The sequence below is a fragment of the Xiphophorus couchianus genome, chromosome 19 (genome assembly GCF_001444195.1).
Source record: "Xiphophorus couchianus chromosome 19, X_couchianus-1.0, whole genome shotgun sequence".
Classification (NCBI taxonomy): Eukaryota; Metazoa; Chordata; class Actinopteri; order Cyprinodontiformes; family Poeciliidae; genus Xiphophorus; species Xiphophorus couchianus.
The window spans coordinates 22,879,760-22,888,238 of NC_040246.1; the positions used below are offsets into that span (position 1 = coordinate 22,879,760).

The window sequence follows — 8,479 nt, forward strand, 5'->3', positions numbered from 1 at the left end:
ACCAATCGAACCGAGTCTACCGGACTACCAGGTGGGAAAACAAACTTATTAAACTGTGTCTGTTTCCGGTTTGGTATGTAAAGTGAGTCTAATGGTTGCTATGGAGACCTGGAGTTCTCCAGCTGGGGGCTTTGGAGACTTTTTTTAGCCTTCTCTAACATCAAGACTAATATGGGTCAATATTCAGCTTGGAGGTCGCTCTGCCATGTCATGTTTATATTTATTCATTAAGCCCTTGAGAACCAAACAGACATTCCTATAAACTCCAAGGAAAATAAAACAATATTTTTTCCGTGTTTGATTTTGCGCCTGTGATAAAGGATGGATTTCACCAGGGCTGTCAGCAGATTTGTCTGCGTCTGGTTGCCATCCACCTGGGCCAGCGGCGCCTCGGGTGAATCTCCATCAGTGATCATCTCCTGTCACTACAGACAGTCAGGCGGCGGCGCCCTGTGGCCTGCAGAGTCACGGTTAAACGCAGCGCACTTTTCTTCTGGCTGGCATGTCGCCCAGCAGGGTGGCAGCCTGCCGTGTCATCCAGCCATTAATACAAACACTGAGCAGTGTGTCGCTCTGTGTGTGTATGTGTGTGTGTGAAATGAACCAAACCTTGTGCAATAGTGTGTTTAATTATTAGTTTCCCTAAATTTAAAGCCACAGAGGCTGCAGCCATCGGTCTGAGGAAGAGCGCTTCTGAAAGTCATTTCTACTTAAAGCAGATGAGTTGAGAGCATTGAATATGATTAATAACCCAAACAGACATTTGTTAAATTAATCAGGCGATCATAGATGTAGATTTTGAAGAAGCAGCTCATTTCCATCCAGTTAGGATGAGTGAGATCCAAACGTCTGTTTCACATGCTGATGATCGCTGCAGAGAAATTTACAGCAGAGTCCAGGATCTTTTCATCCGATGATGTAACCATGTCAACCCATCACAAGGCTGCTCTGGTGCCCCTGATTGGTCCTCTACCTGCCTTATCACCTGAGGGAATATGACTCACCAGACCTCCATTAAGAAACTGTCATATCGCTGTCTGGATTCGGTTCATCACTGACCGCTGCAGCAGGAATCAGCTCCAGTGTTCGTCTCCATGAGGGAGCAGAAACAGAAGAGGCTTTTAGCAGGGATAACCTTGATGCTGTTGCTTTAGTGAGCTGAATATTCCTCCGTGTTTCTTGGCTGCAGCTAATATTATTTTATGTTAATCAACTGAGAGCTGTAATGTTTGCCAGAGATTAAAACGTAAAAGGCTCTTTAAATCACAGTACGCCGCTCTGCAGAGTGCATGGTGATGTTAAAACCTCAGGTTGTTTCTGATTGCTGCCACACCTGTTCTCAATCATCCAACACTCAGAGTGTATTCACACCTGATCCGTTTGGTCCTCTTTAAACAGACCAGAGTTCATTTCCACATTGGTCCAGACCTTTTCTCAAAAAATACTCAAACAACCAACCAACCAAACCCAGAACTACTTTCTGAAGCATCTCAGTGAATACAGAACGACCTCCAGCCGAACCAGCTACAGGATACTAATATTTGTTCTGATTTTTTGAGCCACTGTAGCTGGGCATGATGGTAAGAATGAGTCCTTCAGTAGCTGCATTTCCATCAACCATAGTAAAATATGGTTAATATATAATATGGTTTTTTATTTTAAAAATTTAATAAAAGGTTTTTGCGTTTGGTGTCATGGTTTCTCAGCTGTACTGGAATAGATGCATTTTGCAGAACTGCAATAGAAACACTTTTTGCATCATACGAGTCATGTAATCAACAGTCAGATGTTTCTACTGGAGGAAACCATGAAGAAGAGGACAGGAAGTGGTAGGAGGATGCTGATTGTTTTTGATTTTTCAGACATTGTGCAGCTGGTTTCTCCATCTCACAGTTCATAAAAAGCTGCATCATTCCAACGTGTTGAATTGATCGCTCTTCTGGAAAATCAACTACTACAATTTATCCAAAGCTCTGTTTCCAAGTAGGCGGGGCTTGTCATTCCAACACCTGAATAAGACGCCGGCGTTTCCTCTGATTGGCTGATAGATGATGAGTGTTAGCACCATGGCTGAATCTGAATATATCTGCTTTAACTGTTTACGTCCCTCACTGATGTTTAATGATTGTGTTTCTCAAATCCATGTAGAAATGTAGAGGGTCAGTTTAGGGACTTTGGTAAAACTCAGTTTTATCAAGCTGATAAGATATAAATTCTCAAAGGTTCCCATTCTGCATCAGGACAAAGCAAAGTGCTTGGTCGATGTCTAACAGAAAAAAATTGATCTCAGCAGAAAAGAGCCCAAAGCCTGTCTGCTTCATCACAGAACCACTCAGCCAGCCGTTTCCTCCTGGCTGCTTTTTAGGAACCGTGGAGTTGAATGAACACTATATGACCAAATTAAATAGATTTTACATATGATGAGTCATATTCCCTATAAATAAAACTTTAGGCGCTGGTCATTTGGATCTTTAACACAAACAATAAGAACCAAGGAGCAGCTGGGAGCCATTTTGAGTTTATATCTTGTGTTTCAAACAGACCAGCTCCTCCTTTGCTGCTCTGCTGAGTGAGACTGAGAACAGGCACAAGGGGAGAGGCGTGACAGAGCGCATTGCATTGCTTATTTGACCCTTCATGCAAACATCCTGCAGCCAGCAACAAGCAAGACTTCATTTGAAGTTACTGGTTTGGTAAAAAGACAGTCAGCAGCATTTGGCTCATTTTTCTGAAGACAAAAACAAAACAAAAAAAATACAGAAAAAAGAGAAAAACTCTAATCCTCAATCTGTCCCACCCTGCAAAGATTAAGTCACATGTGCTATTGTGTTTATTTCACAAGACATCCAAGATCTCGTTTGTAGAGATAAACACTCTTGTTGCATGAAAGAAAACTAAAATCTATGCTGAAGTAAACAGGAGAAGAATCAGTTTAACACGGTTTGTTTCCTCACTTCCTGCATTCGTCTGATCTGAACCAGCAGGACTCAGGATGAACCCCTGAGGAACTCCACATGTAAGTGGAGCTGCAGCAGAAGAATCTGGACAGAGACAGCCGAGAGTGAAGCATGAACCTCAGACCTGTGGGAGATCTGTGCCTGAAGAGCAGGAACAGAAAGTAAAAGATGGAGGTAGAAGAGCAGGTCTGCCAAACCAACAGACTGTGAAAAGACATCAGCAGTTTCAGCCTCTGATATACAACCAGCACCGTTTTACATCCCAGATACTTTAGATCCCATTATTTACAGAGCTCGACTTCGATCCCAGCTAAAAGCATTTTTTTTGTTTATGCTGCTTCATGGTTCAGGGAAGTGAAGCAGATCAGAGATCAGAGAAAGGTTTTATAGCACATCTGAAAAGGCTGGTTTTAATCTGAAGTAAACCAGGAAATAATCCAAATAAAAACTCAAACCCCCGAGGATCACGGCAGGCTCAGCTTTATGTGAATTATTAAACATATTTAATTTTTAGGTTAAGAAGAACGTGTGTGTTCATGTCTCTGTTGCAGAGCGGCAGGTCTCAGCACGGCTCCTCTAAAACTGTAAAAACATCAGACTCTGGTTAAATTTGACTGAAACAACTGAAAGAGAATTAAATGCTGCATACAAAAATATAATGTCTATTTTTAATTTGTTAGGTTATAAAAGTTTAAGACATACTAAAAAAACCAATTTGTCAGACTGCAGAGGATCAGATGATACGTTTTCCCCTCTCCACTCTTTAAAGCAGGTTTGCATTTGCTCCATTGTTCAGGCGTCTTTGTGTCAGAATATTATGCAAATCCTCCTCAGTCCGTCGCTCTGAGCTCTGGCTGCTCAGCACTGACTGGACTCACAAAGATGATAAAACTCAGCAAGAAATTCATGTAATTCTTTTTACAACAGATTTATCTAAACAGTAACTGCACATAAATAACTTACCCCAACGAGCAAAATAAAAAAAAAAAGATAACGACCCAGTTTTACTGACCATAAAAACTTAACGTGACTCAGAAATCTCCCTTTGTTGGCTAACAGGCACCATTTAGCAGATCTGAACACATTTCTGTCATGACTGGCAGTGATGGATGTGTCTGAAGAACAAAAGGAACCTGCAGCCAGTCGGACTCCCAGGATTCATCTGGACTCCCCTGTGGAGGACATATTGGATCTCAACAGGAGCTTTCTGACTAAATAAAGTCTGAGTAAATAATTAACGTCTGCAGAAACAAAGACAAGGATCTCAGGGTTGCTTCTGAATGTGACAGAGCTGAAATGGATCAGTTTATGCTGTGGTTGTTGTGCAGAAGATCCGATTCAGAGTTTCTTCTTCTCTACTGGACAGAAAAAGGAAAATATCTGCTGAAACCTGAAGAAAGAACAACGTTTCAGCGACTCTACAGGCCCTAAAAACAGGTTAGAAGTGATCAGATCTAAAAGTGAGACAGGAATAACATTGTTTCACCCCCCCCTCCCCCCACACACACACCCCACCCTGCCCACACACACACGATTCATTTCAACGTAGTCAGCGGAGCATCAATTATGAATCACCTGCCTTCTTCACTATGCATCAGTTGAGGCAAAGCAAACAAAGACTTTATTCTATATTGAGTGCATGAAACTGAGAAATGACCTAAAAATACTTGAAGTGTGAATGTGTGTGCTGTGCATGATGTGTTTGTGAGCTGAAGTGTTATTGCTGCAGCAGAAAGTCAGAAAATCAAACTCATGATTTCATGTTCACCTGGTGCTTTCCTCAGTGATGTTTTACTTTTAATCATCTTTTACTGTTAAATATTACAGAAGCATATTGCATTCACCAAAGAAAAAAGAATCATTTTATCTCACAATTGTGAGAACCGGTGTCTGTGTTTAGTAATTTGGTGAATGCAATGCACGTCTGTAAAATATAAATCTTTGCAAAAGTTTCTTTATTTCTGAGCTGCCATATTTTATTTGGACCTGATTTTACTCATATTTCCTCCTCAATGACCTGACCTGATTAAGGATCTTTAGTTTCTCTGTAACGCCTCCAATCGTTTCACTCATGTTGCATCATTAATCCATCTAATTTCTAATACTGTCGGTAACTTCACGCTGCTGCCAATAAGTGACTGCAGACGGAGGGAATGGAGGCCAAATGTTCCTCCATCATGAAGAAATCCCCAAACATCAGATTCAGGTCACAGCGGAGCATGAAGTCCAAACTGATCACGCTTCAGATCAAACAGCTTCTGACTCAGTGGCCATCAGTTGCTGCTCCTGGGTTCAACATGTTGCCTCCTCTGCACCTAACACAGACTCAACTCACTCCATCATGTTTATTATGGGAATTACTCCAGAAGCATGTTCTGAGGTCAGACACTGATGTTGGACAACAAGGTCTCCCTCTCAGTCGCTGTCCATATCTGTTCCAAACTCCCTGATCCGTGTCCTTCTGGACCTGCTGCAGTCATGTTGGTCCAAACCTACAGAGTCTGGACCAGAAAGTTCTACAAAAAGTCTTAAAATGCAGAAATATTAAAAGTCACGTTTGTAACAAAGAAGCAAAGTCCGACTCCTGAAAGCCCGGCTCACATTGTGCTCTTCCATCCACCAAACTTTACATGTGAAACTCAGCTGAGCCAAGCTGCACCACTTGGTCAGGGGAACCGCTTCCTGAAGCCGGTTCTGATCCAGTCTGGAGAACGTTGGGTTTGTAGCTGTTGACTCTGCAGAGCCTGGAGGTTTGTCACTTCTGGCTGAGCTGCAGTTCTTCCCAATAACTTCAACAGTACAGCACATTGGCATATTGAAATTTAATAAGCAGCTTTAGAATAAAACAGGCTGTTTACTTTAACTAGATTTATCTCCTCCCTTCCTTCATCAGTGGAGCGTGAAGATGTGAGAGTCTTGTTACTTTCATCCTTTCTCCTGACTGATTTTCCTCTTCAGACTTTAATCTCCATGAGAAAATTTTTTGTTTTGTTTTGTCAGTTCATATTAGCAGACAGAATTCCCAATCTGCTCCAACAGGAAGCAGTTAAATCCTGGATTAGTGGAGAAAGAGGAAGTGGAAACGATGGGAAGTGCTTCACTCTGGATCCGGTGTGTGCACGCTCAGCAGAAAGGGAAAACCGTGGGCCGTGGGACAAACTGCTGATCTGGGGAAAACTCTTTATCCTCCTGTGTCACCAGGTCTGCAGACCAAAAACCTCTGGACCCAGAAGTTTACATACTTCTGGGTTCACTGCCTGAAGTTAAACCAGACCAAACCTCTCTTGTCTTAGGCCATTACCAACAAATCAGCAAAATTATTTATGTTTGCTAAAAGCTACAATAACAACATTTTTATTTATTAATGTCATCAGGATCAAAAGTTTACATGCAGTTTTCATGCAGAGGTTAACTCAAACTCCACCTCTCAAAAACTCACAGGAGTAACCAGCAGACCTCAGGGGCAAAGCGACATTTTACTTCCAGGCGGCTCCAAAATATGAAACACAAGCCAGATGCTGCCTTCAGAGAAAACTTTGATCCAACTGTTTGTCTCCTTCCAGTCAGTCATCACGAACAACCAAACACAGTTCAGCCGTTACATCACTTCCTGGTCCATCTGCTCTGTTTGTCCATCGACTGCGTCAAATTATCCTTCTGCCTCAAACGGGTCCAGACCAGAAACACAACGACCAATGAAAATAATGTAACCCAAAATAAAATCAGAGAACGATTAATTGATCAAAAGGAAATATTTTACAATCTAAGAACCATCAACTGAGACTCTAATCAACCTTTGACCTCCAGCTGTCCTGGTAAATAAAACAGACGTGGCTCCTTTAAAACCGCCACACTGACAGCTAACTGAAGATTTGCTCATCAAAAACCATTTTCACACAAGATCATTTAACTATGTATTGAATATTTACGGAGGATTTGCATAATTAGCCTGCAGCCTTTAGTTCATTAGGAAGAGAGAATAAAATAATTACTGAGAGCAAATAAGGTCTAGTGTTCAGTAAAATATGAAGTAATGTTGTGAGGAGTCTATTGGTGAATATAGAAGTGTAAAGAAGAGACCTGAAGGAGCCGACATATCCTGACTCACCTGCCTCTCTTTGTCCTCTCCAGGGTGTTTGGACAAATCCGTCCCCAGGCGTCCAAACTCCATTTATAGTTCCTGGGACAGATGGAGAGAGAGGAATGGTTCAGAGGTTTGAGTTGGTGTTTTATGATGGTTTAGATGTAAAACTAAATTATTAAATGTTTATGAAAACTATTATTTATTTAGTTCTATTATTTATATTTATTAAAATGTATTTTATTTCTACAGATGGAAGCTGTAAGATGGTAAACTCACCTGTGACTGAACAGTTTAGTCCTTCAGTCATAAGTGTATAGTCAAATCATACATTAAGAGAAATTTCAAGAGCAATTGGACACAGGAGATAATGCTAAATTTGATTATATCCAAAAGAAAGCTGGGGAATTTAAAAAATGTATTAGAATAAAGAAATGATTTATTATATGAAGTATGAGATTTGGTCACAAGATTAAAAAACACTTAAAATATTCATCAGATATTCTACAGGTTGATGTGTTCACTGAGGACAAATGGAAAAAATACAGTATATTTCCAAATACACACGAGACATTAATTAGAAATTTAAATAGAATAAAAGTAAATTGGAAGTGGAGGAATTGCTTCAGAGCTCATCTGGGGACGCAGTTTTTCCAGAGTTTTTAGTTCTTTAGATATTTTGGAAACGACCTGGTAGCATCATAGCACCTGCCGAACTCTAATATAGAAGGTGGCGCTAATGCACCTTAAAGTTGTTTGCCAACCGCCATAAAAATTACAAGAAGAATATTAGAGGGTTTTTTGGTCCTGTTAGACGATTTGTCCTGAATTGTCCAGAAAACTGAGCCAATTGGACCAATAAACCTTCTGCTTCCTCCTCTGGCCCATCTGTCGCCTCCCCTGTGAGTCCAGCTACAGGCTGCCTGGTTACAGTCAGGAAAATGTGTCAAACCACTGAAAGAAAGATTTAACACATGCAGGAGGCGTAGGAGAGGAAGACAGAACAGATCCGGTTCCTTTAAACGGGTCGAAGCGATCCAGAAAAACTGTTACTGCTCTTTTGAATTGGACCTCATGAACGTCTGCATGGCGGCAGCAGCAGCGGCGCTGCCAGGGGAACCGCTGCTGACCATGGAGCTTTGGTCCACTGAAGTCATTCTGAAGAAAATTAATAGGTTGGTATTTTCATTTTATTTTATTTTTTATTTGTGAAAAAGCTGCTGCTGGAAAACAATAAATTTTAATGTTTTATTTCACACATGTTGATTAGAGGAATATGGATGAATTATGAGAAACCAGAGAGAGAAAGAGAGAGAGGAGGACTCACACCTCCTCTGTTATGATGTGACAGCCTTCCTCGTCCTCCTCCTCCTCCCCCTCCTCCTCCTCCTCCTCCTCCTCTTCCTCCTCCTCCGTGTCTCTCCCACATCTCTCCATCACT

General features: G+C 41.3%; 1 long non-coding RNA gene across 3 annotated transcripts in view; it reads right to left on the minus strand.

The window, feature by feature from the left end:
• LOC114134577 (uncharacterized) overlaps positions 1-8,479 on the minus strand; it is a 33,673-nt gene that overhangs the window by 6,305 nt on the left and 18,889 nt on the right. For 2 of the 3 annotated variants that reach the window (XR_003593409.1, XR_003593410.1), the window contains exon 4: positions 7,066-7,137. This is a non-coding gene — a long non-coding RNA (uncharacterized LOC114134577). Of the gene's footprint in view, positions 1-6,349; positions 6,615-7,065; positions 7,138-8,479 lie in introns of those variants that run through there. The other variant, XR_003593411.1, reaches the window with a different exon arrangement.